Here is an 18,198-nt window from a genome sequence, read left to right as displayed (position 1 = left end):
AATTTTGAAGGAGAAATTAGTTAAGGACACTGAAGTCAATGGTAAATGGGACAAAATACAACATGGTTTTACAAAAGGTAGATCGTGCCAAACCAACCTAATCTCCTTTTTTGAAAAAGTAACAGATTTTTTAGATAAAGGAAATGCAGTGGATCTAATTTACCTAGATTTCAGTAAGGCATTTGATACCGTGCCACATGGGGAATTATTAGTTAAATTGGAGAAGATGGGGATCAATATGAACATCAGAAGGTGGATAAGGAATTGGTTAAAGGGGAGACTGCAACGGGTCCTACTGAAAGGCGAACTGTCAGGTTGGAGGGAGGTTACCAGTGGAGTTCCTCAGGGATCGGTTTTGGGACCAATCTTATTTAATCTTTTTGTTACTGACCTTGGCACAAAAAGTGGGAGTGTGCTAATAAAGTTTGCAGATGATACAAAGCTGGGAGGTATTGCCAATTCGGAGAAGGATCGGGATATTATACAGGAGGATCTGGATGACCTTGTAAACTGGAGTAATAGTAATAGGATGAAATTTAATAGTGAGAAGTGTAAGGTTATGCATTTAGGGATTAATAACAAGAATTTTAGTTATAAGTTGGGGATGCATCAATTAGAAGTAACGGAAGAGGAGAAGGACCTTGGAGTATTGGTTGATCATAGGATGACTATGAGCTGCCAATGTGATATGGCTGTGAAAAAAGCTGATGCGGTTTTGGGATGCATCAGAAGAGGCATTTCCAGTAGGGATAAGGAGGTTTTAGTACCGTTATACAAGGCACTGGTGAGACCTCACCTAGAATACTGTGTGCAGTTCTGGTCTCCCATGTTTAAAAAGGATGAATTCAAACTGGAGCAGGTACAGAGAAGGGCTACTAGGATGATCCGAGGAATGGAAAACTTGTCTTATGAAAGGAGACTTAAGGAGCTTGGCTTGTTTAGCCTAACTAAAAGAAGGTTGAGGGGAGATATGATTGCTCTCTATAAATATATCAGAGGGATAAATATAGGAGAGGGAGAGGAATTATTTAAGCTCAGCATCAATGTGGACACAAGAAGAAATGGGTATAAACTGGCCACCAGGAAGTTTAGACTTGAAATCAGACGAAGATTTTTAACCATCAGAGGAGTGAAGTTTTGGAATAACCTTCCAAGGGAAGCAGTGGGGGCAAAAGATCTATCTGGTTTTAAGATTCTACTCGATAAGTTTATGGAGGAGATGGTATGATGGGATAATGGGATTTTGGTAAGTAATTGATCTTTAAATATTCAGGGTAAATAGGCCAAATCCCCTGAGATGGGATATTAGATGGATGGGATCTGAGTTACTATAGAAAACTCTTTCCTGGGTATCTGGCTGGTGAATCTTGCCCATGTGCTCAGGGTTTGGCTGATTGCCATGTTTGGGGTCGGGAGGGAGTTTTCCTCCAGGGCAGATTGGAGAGGCCCTGGAGGTTTTTTTTTTTGCCTTCCTCTGTAGCATGGGGCATGGTTGACTGGAGGGAGGCTTCTCTGCTACTTGAAGTTTTGAACCATGATTTGAGGACTTCAATAGCTCAGACATGGGTGAGGTTTTTCATAGGAGTGGTGGGTGACATTCTGTGGCCTGCGCTGTGCAGGAGGTCGGACTAGATGATCAGAGTGGTCCCTTCTGACCTTAGTATCTATGAATCTATGAATCATTTATGTGTGAGAATTCCTCATTATTATCTTCATATGGTAGCTAAAAGAGATGACTGGTTGGCTGGTTGCGCCCTAGCTTGGTAGCTTGGCCATCATCATAGACTTTCGTAGTCTATAGGCCCAGATTCAAGGTGAAAATTTGTGAGGACAATCTTGTACAGAGAGTTTCATGAGACACACATTTGAAATTTTTGGACATTATTCCTCTGTCTGTGTCTGTGTCTGTATTTACTATATATATGTCATCCCTTTGTCTTCAGCTCACCCTGTTATATTATACCTTGCGTGCTCGACTTTAGATTCAGTGATAAGGATAATAATCTATCTGATTATTTAATTTTGTGTTCTTAATTAGCATTCCTTTGTTTTAAGTCTTTTCAGCATTTGTGTACCATACTGCATTTGTGTACACGTTTAGAGTAGAAGATTTCAAGTGTAGACAAGCTATTTATTTACAGCAGAATATTTCAAGTATGGATAGGCTACATATTGACCAGATAGATCACTATGAAGAGGGGATTTGAAAGTGGTGAAAGCAAGAGAGAGCGAAAACAACTGAGTGAAGCAGCAGCTAGGAGCTCAAAACAAATAACTCCATTTCTCAAACCACTGGAAAACATGCCTTACCCAACAAATAATGCTACAGATAATGAAAACTCCGCAACTGCAACAGATGATATTTCAATGCCAGTACCTGAACACGAGGACAGTAGTCAAGAAGGAGATGTGCCAACAGTAACAGATGCGCAGCAGAAGATCCTGTGTACAATCAAGAAACAAGAAATCAACAGCAACAGGAAGATGTAGATATTATGCAGCAAGAGCAATTCATGAGTACTACAGGTTTGACTGTGACTGACATTGGAATTATTGACATGACCAATGCTGTCCAAATGAAATCTTTTCTTCAAATTAGTTGTTTTGAAATTCCAAGTAACATTCCATGAGATGCTGATAATCACGCTTTCCCTACTCATCTGCTGACAAAAACTGTTCCAAATGGTGAGATCTGCGCAAGAGACTGGTTATTCCGGAGTACGGAAAAACAATCTCTGTACTGTGCACCCTGCTTCATTTTGAACAAAAGTGAGGCAAATGCATCAGTTCTCTCTGCTCAGTCAGGATGGAGCATCAATAGAGGTTTGAGGAAGTTGAAAGACCGAATACCATCACATAAGAGTTCAAGGTCACACAAAGAAAACTATGTTGCATTGAAATCAGTCAGTAGGGCAGCATCAGCTGAAAGTTCAGTTGAGAATTTACTCTTGACTGAACTCTCTACAGAAACTAATAACTGGAAAATACTTCTTGAGCGCATCCTGAATGTGTTCCTTTTTCTTTCTGAGTGGGAATTGGTTCTTTCTTTGGTTCCAGTCAACACATTGGTGATCGTGCAAATGGAAACTTTCTAGGTATAGTTGAGCTCCTCAGCAAATATGACCCGCTTTTATCAGAGCACGTTAAATATGTTTGAGAATCTCAAGAGAGACAAAAGTGCATGCAAGTCCATTATCTCTCCACACACACATACAAAACGAGTTTATTGAGCTATGTGGATTATTCATACAAACAACAATTCTTGATGAGATTCGAAATGCCAAGTATTTTTCATCATTGTTGATGCCACTCCAGATTATTCTCACAAGGAACAAACTACTATGGTTATTTGAGATGTTAAGATTGTAGACAACTCAAAATTTTCAATTGAAGAAAGGTTTATTTTGTTTGATAATTTCATGAGAAAAACTGGAAAAGAAATTGCTGCTTGAGTACTAGCAATTCTAGAAGGTTTTAAGTTAGATTTTCAAGTCTGCATTGGTCAAGTCTATGACAATGGATCTAATATGGCTGGGAAATACAAAGGTGTACAAGCAGTTCTGCTTGAGCATAATTCAAACTGTATCTTCTCTAGCTGTGGAAACCACACAGTAAACCTTGTAGGTGTTGACTGTGCTGAATCATACAAGAGGCAATTACTTATTTTGGAACTATTCAGCAAATGTACAGTCTCTTCTGTAGCAGTCCACAAAGGTTCGAAATTCTGAAGCAATATATTACTGTTTCACTGCATGGGATGTCCAAAACTAGATGGTCTGCACGGATTGATGGTGTTTAACCAGTTGTGTAGCATTTGAATTCAGTGAGAAAGGCTTTAAATGAGCTTGAATCTCTCAATCTCACTGCACAGGCTCGAACTGAACTTCAGTCTATTCAGAAACACATATCCAAATTTGAATGCATTCTGATGTCATCTTTGTGGATGAAGCTACTTACAATGATCCACCAAAGTAATCTGGTAATTAAAGCACGCAATGCTACACTTGATGTTGAGAGGGATAACACTGAAAGTCTTATCAATGACATTCAACAGATTTGTGAACAGTGGGATGCAATTCTGACTGAGTTCAAATTAGTAGCACAGAATACTGGCATTTCATCTGAGTTCTCCACCAATTGCAATTTACCTACTGAATGTGATGCCGAGCAGCATTATAGTGTCAGTGTCTTCCTTGTCATCATGGACGCTATTCAATCAGATCTTACACATCGATTTGAGTCACTGTGACTAATTTGTACCCTTTTGGGGTTTCTTTGGCAGTTCAACAGACTGAGTAATGAAGATCTACTTTCTGCAGCTGAACAATTTCAGCAACAGTACAACAAAGAAATCTCAAAAGATCTCAGTGACGACGTCATTTTCCTCAAACGAATATATTCCACAAACTTTAAATTGGATTGCAAGCCAAACAAATTGCTTCAAGAAATACTCAAACTTGGACTCTCTGGGGTGTTTCCTAATATCACAATTGCGTTGTGTATTTCTGTCGGTTTGCCTGCATCAGTGGCTTCAGGTGAATGCACCTTCAGCGTGTTGAAGCAGGTAAAGAACTACTACCATTCAACTATGGGACAAGAGTATTTGAATGGGCTCACCATGCTTAATATCAACTCTGACATTGCACGAAAGCTAGATTTTTCCACAATAATTAGTGTATTTACACAGAAAAAGGCAAGTTTGTTAAATAAAAAAATATTCAAATTATATCTCACTCTTTTTTGGTGCCTTATTTTGTTTTCATGTGTCGTCATTTATTATTTTTTATTTTGTCTAGGGGCCTCAAAAACTGGACCTCTGAGAGGGCCTGCCTACAGTCTTCACCCTAGTTTCAACTGGACCCAGTCCTCCTCCCTAAGGGACTATCCCTTTCTTTAAAGTCCCTTTCTTTCACTGCAGTCCCAAGTTGGGCAAAGCCCCTCCTTTCTAGGGGTCTATCTTTCTGCTGTCCCGCCACTTCTTGCTTGGAGTTTGGCCTTCTCCACAGACCTGTTTCCCCACTGGTGTTTTCTTCCCTACTGACTCAGGGCCCCACAGGAGCCATCTTACTCTGCAATGTCTGCAACCATCTGTCAACACCCACCTGCAGCACCTTCTTTCTCTCCAGGCCTCTTCCTTGTCTACCACAGGCCTGACTGGGTCACCTGGCCTTCCTCATTATCCCCACTTGGGGAGAGGAGTTGGCTATGTCACAGGCAGGGTGGGCCCACCTCCCTTTAAAGGCACCAGCCACCCTGTGACAGTATTTAATATATGGCTCTGGTAACTCCAAATTGGGCAAACTAGTTTGCTGGAAATTTTTCACACCACCATTTCTCCCTGAGAATTCTTGTCTGCCGAATATAAGACCTGCCCCTGCAAGAAGCAGAACACCTCGCAGGGCTGGGCTCTTTGCCTAGAGCAACTCACATGATGAACCATTATAACACCTGACCTGTGGTAAAACATTGGCAACTTTTCTTAAGACCATTCTTAAAAGCCCTTATTCACATGAGGAGGATTGAACTCTTAATCCCTGCGAGCCTAACTCAGAGTCCATTGAAGTCAGTGAGAATCTTTCCACTGGCTTCAGTGGGCATTGGATCAAGCCCTGGAAACCCTTCATAATATACCCAGACTCCTTTGGTGATTCTACAGCTACTCTTTGTAGTGATTATACAGTGTGAACGCTTAATAGTTATTCCTGTTTTGTAATGTTTTATTCGTATAAGGGATATTCCCTGTACATGTCACAGGAAAATGCTGCTAGAATTAGTAACTATTTTCAAATGGCAAACTCAGTGTAATAGTGCCGCTTGTATATTTGTGGAGGCCTTTTTGCCTGGCAAATTCATAGCAATGTAGGCTATCTAATAATAAATTTGCTTGAGGGTACATAGCTTCAATAATGCTGCAACATATTTGGCTACTATTTCAATATTTACATACTGCATACTATAAGCTTACCCTTTACTAATCAAAACTATGTAATACACTTTACAACATGACCTTAGTATTACAGCTTTCCTTCACCTCTAAGTACATCAACCTGTTTTTAAACAATACTAATTTAATTATTGTAAAAGTGGGTAGATTAATGGCTCTACCAGCATAACAAGTACAGTACAAGCAATGCCAATTTTCACATCAACCTCAGTCCGCTAGGATTGGGATGAAACTACTAGCACATGCACATGGACCAGTGAACAGCAACAAGATGGTAAAGACTGTCTATCATAATTGACCAGGACAAACCATTACTGAAGTCCACACCCTCCTCATCCAATTACCAGTCCCCTGAGCCACCAAATCATCCACATTTTTAATATTACCAATTGAAAAGTCAGATCTTATTTAAGTGTAACGTTGAGGAAATTTACTATATTGTTTGGAAACCAATGTACAAAATACTTGAAGTCAGGCAATATGATCTAGGGCAATATGATATACTGTACAAACCTCTGGATGAGGAGCATGGAGGCCTGGGTTCTATTTCCACCTTTGCCACTGGCCTGCTGTGTGACCTTATGCAAGTCACTTTACCTCTTTCTGTGTCTCTGGTTCTCCTCTTATCCCAGTGGTTCTCAATCTGCAGCCCGCTTGTGGCCCAATCGACACACAGCTGCATCCCATGTGACATCCTCAGGGCCATACAGGTGGTATATATACATTGTGTGAATGTGGCCCACATAACATGTAGAGAGCTCTGCATATGCGGCTCACAATGGTAAATAGGTTGGGAACCACTACCTTACCCTTTGTCTATCTTGTCTATTTAGATTGCATGCTATTCAGGCCAGGAACTGTCTTTCACTATGTTTGTCCAGTGCCTAGTACAATGGGGCCCTGATCCCAGCTGAAGCCACTAGGTGCTATGGAATAATCAATAATAATTTGATTTCAAACTAAGCAGATAAATAGCATAATCTTAAAATGATTCTGTTAAAGGACATGTTCACATCAGACCACTTTCATAGAATGTTGTATAGTCAGTCAGGAAATTCAAAACAGTTTAAGGTTTTATTTGGTACCCTAGTTCCACCCGTGAGCTTTCAATTGACCTCTACTGAAGTTCTGTGCAAAGATCAAAGATGCAAAGATGGGAAGAGCTGGATAGAAAATTCGGAAGATTCAACATTTAATTAAAAATGGGTAGCACTTTCCTTCAATAATTTTGCTGAAATATTTATCCCCATTTTTGACCAGTTCTAATTGTGAACAATATTAGTATAACAGTGATAACTTGGAAATTTTATGCAAATTGTAGGATCTGACCACAGAGGTATTAGCAGTGGTAAAAATGTGGTGATTTCTTAAGAGACTGGCTGGAAATTAGCCAATAGCAACAATATCTGGCGAATTCACAAGTGCAGCTGTGGTTGATTTCTTAGCAAGTTAACGGCATTATAGTAGCAAACTTTTAACTTTTATATTGTGCTTTTCTTTGAAAACAGCTTCCAAGACAAACAGAAAAAGAACAGCAACATGATTTACGATTTATGTCACCTTTACATTTCTAAAAACAAAAGAAGGGTATGCTTCATTTCTAACTAGGGGAACGTACTAAACTTCAAAAACTCCAGTAGACAGACGCTCTCACTTCTTGCTCAAACTGACCCCCAAGATAGGCCTGATTTATTATTGCTCTGAACTTGGATAGCAATTTACACCATTACAAAATGTTACCAGATCTGATAACCAGCAGTTTATACCTACTTTACGCTAATTTTTCACTTGTGTAAAACGCTAGACAAATTGTGGTGAAACAGAGACTCGGACTTATGGTCTTCTGAGGTTCATTAGTGCCTTTCCCACCAACCCCTTGCCCCCTCCCCCATAAATCATCCAGGACACTCTGAACAGGGAAAGGTCAGCCTGGTATGCAATAGGGAGAAAAAATAATTTGCCTACTATGCTGTAGAAGGTAACAGAGCTGGCAGAGGACTCATATAAGGCTTGACTGTGATCCCATTCAAGTCAATGGAAAAGTTTCCAGGGATTAGAATGATGCAGTCTCAAGCCCTAAATGAGCTTTGCCTCAAATTGATCTAGAGGGAAAGAGAGAAGGAAATTAAGGGTCTTTCATGCCTTTCTAGCAGCACAGAAAAACTGATGTCTCCAGGTGCCCCTGAACCTGTACCATGGTCCTTTGAAAATGTGTCCCATTGTGAGGGTCGTTTTGTATTTGAAAACATATTCCCATTATTAGATTCATTGTCAATGTTAATAATTTACAAAGATGGATGAAGACTTAACATTTGGACAAAAACTGTCTTTAAAAAATGAGAATTTCCATTTTGAATTAAAAAAAAATTAAATTACTGATTTCATGTATTTTTATTTCACTTGTAGAGCATAATAGGTTTACACTGCAAAGCAAAATGAGACATGACCTAGAACAAATTCATTTTTGCTTAGTACAGAGATCTTAATTAGCACACATGGCAAGAGACTTGCTATTAGCATGAAGCTTTAGGATCCTGAAAACATAAAGCTATTATTTGCTTTCTTTTGGCTGGGGGAAAAGAACAGTTTGCCATCCATGAGAGACCTTAGAAGTAGCTTAGTCTGCCAAGATCTCATCCTACATTGTTTCTTATATATGTGTCTCTTACATATTTGGTATTTCATACACAAGGTGGACTTTTAATGTATTTTTTGCTGTGGGTCTGCTGAATTCAAAGGTAATTAGAATAAATTATAATTAAGTGAACAGTTGCTTCTGTTGGATACCCTTTTATCATTTGATTTCTGTACTTGCCATCCAATTGTGTCCTATCATGAAGCTGAAAATAAAATTAAAACCTTTCTTTGATCAAAAAAATTATTTATAGAATAGTTACTTATATTTTGCTTTCAGCTAAATAATTATAAAATATTATCGATATATTTAGAAAAAATGGTGGTACAAATCTGCTAGAAATAAATATTTTATTTTCTGAAGCTGTGCAGGCTTCTCTGTGACATGACATGTACTATACAACCTTGAACAATTTTATTGTTTAGAAGCCTTTGATCTCCCCTTTACAGATCATCTCGTAAACTGAAAACACAACTGTATCTCTTCCAATCTAGACTGTGATCCTGAGAGCATACACTGTGTATATCACTTTAAACACCTCACATAGAACAACATTTACAAAATCACTCCTAGAAGTTTTTGCACAGTAGGTATTGTTTCTATTGGGATTTTTGCCACCATTGTGCTTCACTATTCCTGGTTTTCCATGGATGCTGTGAAGTAATTTCCAAGGATAGAAAAAATGCTCATCGGACTGACTACACTAGACAAAATAACCTTAAGGATGTAATAATGCCCTTAGACATTGGGCATGATTCTGATTTCACTGACAATGGAGTAAATCAAGAGTGAGTAACAAGTAACTGCACTAAAGTCAATGGAATTACACAGGTGTAAAACTAAAACTGGCGTAAGTGGCATCAGGACCTTTGCTTCATACCAAATGCATTCTTTAACATTTACATGGTACAATTACTGACTGATGTATTACTTCAGAGATTATCTGTATCTTTTTTACACTAATCATCTTCCTTTCAGATGGTTCACTGGGGCACATTGTTAAGACGTATCAAAAGTATTGATCTACCGAAAAAAACAAAAGACCTGTGTGTATTCTAGATGGTCTGAAGCTATTTTAAACATTCAGTTGGGAAAAAAACATAAATTACCATGAGCCACAAGATGAAATAAAATGGGAATCTGTCCAGGAAACTGACTTTCTGCGTAAAGTAAATAGGTGTATTTATAGATTTCAGAACTCAGAGTTGCTTCCCAGGTCTATGGACTGGAGATGAGAATGTTTAATGTAGACCTTCAAAATAAGATAATCCTAGAAGATACAGTCAACTGTAACAAATTTACAAGCTGAATACTACTACGTCAAACACTAAACATATGATAAAGAATACAAAGCCCTTATTATTTTGCTTCCTTTACACAAGTTGACTGAAAGGAAAGGCTTTCGTAAGCATTTCATTTGTAATAACTGATGTATTTCTAGCACTTTTTATCCCAATAAATCTCAAAGCACTGCAGAAACCTTGGGCTAAAATATCCCCCTACACAATGAAACCCAGGAGATGGAGCGAGATGATGCAAAAATCTCTGGCTCATATTATGCCATAATTTCTTTTTTTTTAGCAGAAATGAATAGGACGTGCCAGTTAAAAATCAGATCTGCCCTCCACAAGGTTTCCCTAATGGAGTTTCCTTCGATGGAGAGTCAACCCCTTAATGTTACAGGTTTGTTATATGAAAAGAATCAGTTTACTCTTAACATTCAGGTTGTTGTTAATTAATCTTTGGAATAATATGAATGAAAGAGTTTAATTTATTAATTTAACTGGCTATCCATTAGTGCCACTTAAACCACTATTTGAAAGAAAACTCATTAAATGTTAAAAGGGATAATGGAAAAAAATGGATTCCTCTATTGGCCTTTCACTAATGAAGATTTCATCCTGAACTATCTTTCAAACACATATGAAGTCAATTCAGTATCATCTTTTTTACACACTTATGGCTTTTCCAAAACCATTATGAGCTTGACTGAATAATTACTATGTCTGCCTTCTGCACTATGGAAACCCATACAATTGTAAGGGTGCCATGAAAAATCAATTTTCCACAACTTTTTGCAGACCACTGCAGTTAACTATATTAATTATATTAAGCCTGGACATATTTTTTTTAATTAGGTCCTATATTATCCAAAATAAATATGGACTTTAAGCCTAGTCTATAGAGAAAGAGTTTATTCTTTCATCAATGTGCACTGATAGCAGACAATTAAGAATAATTAACATTGTACGTATGCAGTCCCTTTGATCTTTACAAAGCTATTTACAAACCTTGACTACTGTGTGCATTTCTGGTGGCCCCAACTCAAAAAAGATGTATTGGAACTGGAAAAGGTACAGCGAATGAGAGCCAAAATGATGAGGGGTGTGGAACAGCTTCCATAAGAAGAGAAATTAAAAAATACTGGACTGTTCAGCTTAAACTAAGGGGGAATATGATGGTGGAGACCTATATAGTCAGGACTGGTGTAGAGAAAGTGAATAAGGGAGTGTTATTTACCCCTTCACATAACACAAGAACCAGGGGTCACCCAATCAAATTTATAGACAGCAGGTTTGAAAGCAAACAAAAGAAAGAACCTCTTCATACAACACATAGTCAACCTATGGAACACATTACTAGTTGTGAAGGCCAAAAATATAAATGGGTTCCAGAAAGAATTAGATAAGTTCATAAAGGATAGGTTGATCAATGGTTATTAGCCAAGATGGCCAGGAACGCAACCCCATGCTCTGGGTGTCCCAAAGCCTCCAACTGCCAGAAGCTGGGACTGCCAGAGGCAGGATACTGGGTTAGATGGACCATTGGTCTGACCCAGTCTGACTGTTCTTATGTTCTAGAAGCAAATATTCTTCCTTCAGCTACATGGGTATATGAACATACAAGGCTGGAAGTAGAGAACCTCTTCTGTAGAGTGTAACAGAACACCAAGTAGAAGACAAGATAAGACATTGGCCCGGACTCAAAAAATTAGTGGTGGGACTCTGTCAAGCTCCACCCACTCATAACTCCTAAATGAGATGCCACTCACAGCAGATTGTGCAGAGCTTCATATTTATTTATTATTTATTATTACATTGTGCTAAAACATAGTAAAAGGATGGTCCCTGCCCCAAAGGATTTATAGTCTCGTTAATATGACTGTTCATCTCTTCTTATGGGCTTTAATCAGCAGTGAAACTGTTAACAATGTAATGATATAAACTGTTGTCATTAGCCTTCAGAGTGGATGACATCCTAAAGGGAGCGGGAAAGAATCCCCTAATTATCCTTCATGTGGGAACAAATGATACGGCTAGATTCTCGCTGGAAAGTATTAAGGAAGACTATGCTAGGCTGGGGAAGACGCTTAAGGAAATTGAGGCTCAGGTGATCTTTAGCGGGATCCTTCCTGTTCAAAGAGAAGGGCAACAAAGGTGTGACAAGACTATGACTGTCAACAGATGGCTTAGGCAGTGGTGCTATAAGGAGGGCTTTGGGATGTATGGCCATTGGGAGGCATTCACGGACAGAGGACAGTTCTCTCGGGATGGACTTCATCTGAGTAGGGAAGGAAATAGACTTCTAGGATCGAGGCTGGCACAACTGATAGAGAGAGCTTTAAACTAGGAATTAGGGGGAGATGGATGGGAGATGTCCAGAAAATCTCCATGCCAGATTTTAGCATTGAGAGGGAAGAAGACGAAGTAAGAAAGGATACAGCCGTGGGTAGGAGAATGTATATAAGGAGCGAGGGCGGTGTGGATACTAGTCTAATAGGTTATACTGGCTTTAGAATGACTGTGCCTAATAGGGTACAAAATGTGAGCGAGGCCAAACAGCAAAAATTAAGATGTTTATACACCAATGCGAGGAGTCTAGGTAACAAAATGGAGGAACTAGAGCTACTGGTGCAGGAAGTGAAACTAGATATTATAGGGATAACAGGAACATGGTGGAATAGTAGTCATGACTGGACTACAGGTATCGAAGGGTATGTGCTCTTTAGGAAGGACAGAAACAAAGGTAAAGGTGGTGGAGTAGCATTGTATATCAATGATGAGGTAGAATGTAAAGAAATAAGAAGCGATGCAATGGATAAGACAGAGTCCGTCTGGGCAAAAATTACATTGGGGAAGAAAACTAGTAAAGCCTCTCCTACGATAGTGCTTGGGGTGTGCTATAGACCTCCGGGATCTAATTTGGATATGGATAGAGCCCTTTTTAATGTCTTTAATAAAGTAAATACTAATGGAAACTGCATGATCATGGGAGACTTTAACTTCCCAGATATAGACTGGAGGACCAGTGCTAGTAATAATAATAGGGCTCAGATTTTCCTAGATGCGATAGCTGATGGATTCCTTCATCAAGTAGTTGCTGAACCGACTAGAGGGGATGCCATTTTAGATTTAATTTTGGTGAGTAGCGAGGACCTCATAGAAGAAATGGTTGTAGGGGACAATCTTGGCTCAAGTGATCATGAGCTAATTCAGTTCAAACTAAATGGAAGGATTAACAAAAATAAATCTGCAACTAGGGTTTTTGATTTCAAAAGGGCTGACTTTCAAAAATGAAGGAAATTAGTTAGGGAAGTGGATTGGACTGAAGAACTTATGGATCTAAAGGTAGAGGAGGCCTGGGATTACTTTAAATCAAAACTGCAGAAGCTATCAGAAGCCTGTATCCCAAGAAAGGGGAAAAAATTCATAGGAAGGAGTTGTAGACCAAGCTGGATGAGCAAGCATCTTAGAGAGGTGATTAAGAAGAAGCAGAAAGCATACAGGGAGTGGAAGATGGGAGGGATCAGCAAGGAAAGCTACCTAATTGAGGTCAGAACATGTAGGGATAAAGTGAGACAGGCTAAAAGTCGAGTAGAGTTGGACCTTGCAAAGGGAATTAAAACCAATAGTAAAAGGTTCTATAGCCATATAAATAAGAAGAAAACTAAGAAAGAAGAAGTGGGGCCGCTTAACACTGAGGATGGAGTGGAGGTTAAAGATAATCTAGGCATGGCCCAATATCTAAACAAATACTTTGCCTCAGTCTTTAATAAGGCTAAAGAGGATCTTGGGGATAATGGTAGCATGACAAATGGGAAGGAGGATATAGAGGTAGATATTACCATATCTGAGGTAGAAGCAAAACTGAAACAGCTTAATGGGACTACATCGGGGGGCCCAGATAATCTTCATCCAAGAATATTAAAGGAATTGGCACCTGAAATTGCAAGCCCATTAGCAAGAATTTTTAATGAATCTGTAAACTCAGGAGTAGTACCGAATGATTGGAGAATTGCTAATATAGTTCCTATTTTTAAGAAAGGAAAAAAAAGTGATCCGGGTAACTACAGGCCAGTTAGTTTGACATCTGTAGTATGCAAGGTCCTGGAAAAAATTTTGAAGGAGAAATTAGTTAAGGACATTGAAGTCAATGGTAAATGGGACAAAATACAACATGGTTTTACAAAAGGTAGATCGTGCCAAACCAACCTAATCTCCTTTTTTGAAAAAGTAACAGATTTTTTAGATAAAGGAAATGCAGTGGATCTAATTTACCTAGATTTCAGAAAGGCATTTGATACTGTGCCACATGGGGAATTATTAGTTAAATTGGAGAAGATGGGGATCAATATGAACATCGAAAGGTGGATAAGGAATTGGTTAAAGGGGAGACTACAACGGGTCCTACTGAAAGGCGAACTGTCAGGTTGGAGGGAGGTTACCAGTGGAGTTCCTCAGGGATCGGTTTTGGGACCAATCTTATTTAATCTTTTTATTACTGACCTTGGCACAAAAAGTGAGAGTGTGCTAATAAAGTTTGCAGATGATACAAAGCTGGGAGGTATTGCCAATTCGGAGAAGGATCGGGATATTATACAGGAGGATCTGGATTACCTTGTAAACTGGAGTAATAGTAATAGGAGAAATTTAATAGTGAGAAGTGTAAGGTTATGCATTTAGGGATTAATAACAAGAATTTTAGTTATAAGTTGGGGACGCATCAATTAGAAGTAACAGAAGAGGAGAAGGACCTTGGAGTATTGGTTGATCATAGGATGACTATGAGCTGCCAATGTGATATGGCTGTGAAAAAAGCTAATGCGGTTTTGGGATGCATCAGGAGAGGCATTTCCAGTAGGGATAAGGAGGTTTTAGTACTGTTATACAAGGCACTGGTGAGACCTCACCTAGAATACTGTGTGCAGTTCTGGTCTCCCATGTTTAAAAAGGATGAATTCAAACTGGAGCAGGTACAGAGAAGGGCTACTAGGATGATCCGAGGAATGGAAAACTTGTCTTATGAAAGGAGACTTAAGGAGCTTGGCTTGTTTAGCCTAACTAAAAGAAGGTTGAGGGGAGATATGATTGCTCTCTATAAATATATCAGAGGGATAAATACAGGAGAGGGAGAGGAATTATTTCAGCTCAGCACCAATGTGGACACAAGAACAAATGGGTATAAACTGGCCACCAGGAAGTTTAGACTTGAAATCAGACGAAGGTTTTTAACCATCAGAGGAGTGAAGTTTTGGAATAACCTTCCAAGGGAAGCAGTGGGGGCAAAAGATCTATCTGGTTTTAAGATTCTACTCGATAAGTTTATGGAGGAGATGGTATGATGGGATAATGGGATTTTGGTAAGTAATTGATCTTTAAATATTCAGGGTAAATAGGCCAAATCCCCTGAGATGGGATATTAGATGGATGGGATCTGAGTTACTATAGAAAATTCTTTCCTGGGTATCTGGCTGGTGAATCTTGCCCATATGCTCAGGGTTTAGCTGATTGCCATATTTGGGGTCGGGAAGGAATTTTCCTCCAGGGCAGATTGGAGAGGCCCTGGAGGTTTTTCGCCTTCCTCTGTAGCATGGGGCATGGTTGACTTGAGGGAGGCTTCTCTGCTCCTTGAAGTCTTTGAACCATGATTTAAGGACTTCAATAGCTCAGACATGGGTGAGGTTTTTCATAGGAGTGGGTGGGTGAGATTCTGTGGCCTGCGCTGTGCAGGAGGTCGGACTAGATGATCAGAATGGTCCCTTCTGATCTTAGTATCTATGAATCTATGACCCTCTGTAAATGAACTGGGGCTGTTCATGACTTTGTTACAGCTTTCTTTCCAGATTACTTCTTGCAGCCTCAGGCAAACATCATTGCATTGTTCTACATCTGGTTCATTTTTAAAGGTTTTCTTCACTCTTGGAGACAAGTTTTTTAAATTAAGTCTTAGATTCTAGGGGACAAGAGGCACACAGGAACATTTATCAGTTTGCCATACTGCCATACAAAATGGCTAATTTCAAACACTGACAAGCATGATGATCTTTGGCTGCAAGCATGCACTAAAGGGGAACACATTCTGTTCTCTGGAGCATCAGTAAGGTCTTCTCCAAAGCACATTCCTTCAAGTCTCCCTGAGCCATCTTGATGCTAATATTCCACTCAGCCCTATATCCAATGTGGTTTCAACAAGGCAGAAGGGGGTGTGTGTGTGTATATATATATAGAGAGAGAGAGACACACACGCACACCCCCTTCTGCCTTTTTGAAACAATATGTATATAAAACCTATGTTATAAGATTATTAATAAGTTTGCAAAGCCAAAAAAACTAAAAAGCTAAGAAATACTATAATTAAGGTTATCTGTGCAATTCAGCATATGCATTATGACACTGTCTTTAATTACATGATCACATACTATTTTTTCCAAAGGGCCCCGGTTCATTCAGTGCACAGGACTGATGGTGCTCAATTACTGAGTAGCTATTCGATATTTTGTTTTCTCCACATTGTTCAATGTGTGGTTCAGGCCTTACTTTTTTCACAGTATTCAAACTCTGCTCTGGATAAAGACTTAGTAATTTCCTCATGGGCCTTTCTATGAGGTAATCACTGTAATATAGGAGTACTTCACAAACATTAATGAATTTATCATCACAACACTGCACTTAAGAAAGACAGTAGGTAGTACTATCCTCATTTTACAAATAGTGAACTCAAGCATAAAGAGATTAAGGTCAAAAGTTTCCACTAATTTTGCATGCCCGATTTGAGATGTCTAGGACCTGATTTTTCAGAGTACTTGGCATTATATAGCACTTTATATGTTCAAAGCCCAGCTCCTGTTGACTTCAGTTGCAGCTCTGAATGCTCAGCACTTCCACCAATCAGACCGACAGGCAACCTTAATTTTGACATTTCCTGACTTTTGAATCTTTGAGTTTGAAACCTTAAAAATGTTGTTTATTTTAACACCTTTTTTGTGTGTAATTTCCGAGGTTGTTAAAAAAACAAACTGAAAGCAAAGTGCAGGCTTATACCCTAAGTCTTTAAACTAAACAGCTTCCCTTCCCCCCAGCCAACGTTGGGCTGGGGTTTGATTCTCACAGGATTTACCAACACAGAAAATTTGGGGTTTTTTTCCACAAAGTTTAGCAGATACACCTGTGGTCAATAAATTGATAGTCTGAAATGAACACCCACACCGATAAAAAGCAAGACCAGTATATTCATTTTGTAGGTGGTCACATCTCAAACACTGCAGAATTATTTTATGATTTGTTCTGTTTATTGGAGCATAAAAACAAAGCACTTTTTACTACACTAGAAATTCTCATGAAATGATGTGACTTTCAAAAATCCAATAGGTGCCACATTTAATAACAAAAATTACAATAAAATATTGTTAAGTAGAAAATTTCTTAGAAGTTGCAACAATTATTTTGTACAACTCTGTGCTACAACAATTTCAAACAGAAAACAGATCAGATTCTCTGGTTTTGAAAAGTGCCTAAGGCAATGGAGGACATTTTCAAAAGCAGAAGTGGCAGTTAGGCACCTGACTCCCATTGAGTTTCAATGTCTAACTTTTAATGGGACTTAGGTACCTAACTGCCAGTTGTGCCTTTGAAAATGTTCCCAAATAGTTATGGCACTCTGACACTTCTCTTTATAAGAATCTAGGAGCCAGAGGAAAGGACGGGGTAGACTGGATGAGGATCTGGGAGTGGGGGGAAACTGGGATTGTGTTGGTAAGGAAATTGGAGAAAAGCAGTTGGTGGGTGATGGGAGTGCAAGGGGTGTGGCCCAGAGGGCGTGAGACTAGGACTTGCTGTGCAAGGAGACAGGAAATAGGATCAGAAGCCTAAGTAGTGCAATCTAGGACTTGCTAGGTAAAAATGGGATGTGACAAGGAGCCAGAGTGGGGTAGAGACAGGCCTGGAACAGGAACAGGTTGGAAGGGATGAGGCAAAAGAGTCCATCCTGAGGGAGAATCGGTAGAGGAGTATGAATCCACTAGAGCAGGGATTCTCAACCTTTTTCTTTCAGAAGCCCCCCAACATGCTATAAAAATACCATGGACTAGCAGGGGACTGGCGGGACTCCAGGCTTCAACCACAGGCGGGATCTGGATGCCCAATTTGAGACAATGGGATATGATTTGCATAATGCTGAACACTCAAAGCTGTAACGGAAGTCAAGGGAAGCTGAGTTTGAGCATATAAAAATCCATAATGTTAAATACATTGAAAAATCTGATCCTACGGGGTCTCAAATTTGGCACCCAAAATTAGCGGAAACTTCAGACTTCAATCTCTGTCTCAACTCCCTATCTGTA

The 18,198-nt window shown here is 39.3% G+C and overlaps 1 protein-coding gene across 3 annotated transcripts in view; it reads right to left on the bottom strand.

The window, feature by feature from the left end:
* The window catches only part of GUCY1B1 (guanylate cyclase 1 soluble subunit beta 1), a 70,947-nt gene that overhangs the window by 44,751 nt on the left and 7,998 nt on the right, over nucleotides 1-18,198 (bottom strand). The window contains exon 3 of one of the 3 annotated variants that reach the window (XM_038400892.2): nucleotides 2,378-2,442. The exons of the other annotated variants lie outside the window; for them this stretch is intronic. The gene's annotated coding sequence lies outside the window, so the exon portion shown is untranslated. The remainder of the gene's footprint in view (nucleotides 1-2,377; nucleotides 2,443-18,198) is intronic. 3 annotated transcript variants of the gene reach the window in all.

Source organism: Dermochelys coriacea, chromosome 4, assembly GCF_009764565.3.
Source record: "Dermochelys coriacea isolate rDerCor1 chromosome 4, rDerCor1.pri.v4, whole genome shotgun sequence".
In the NCBI taxonomy this organism is placed as follows: Eukaryota; Metazoa; Chordata; order Testudines; family Dermochelyidae; genus Dermochelys; species Dermochelys coriacea.
The sequence above is the reverse complement of the archived record's forward strand: the minus strand, read 5'-3'. Positions and strand labels throughout refer to the sequence as shown.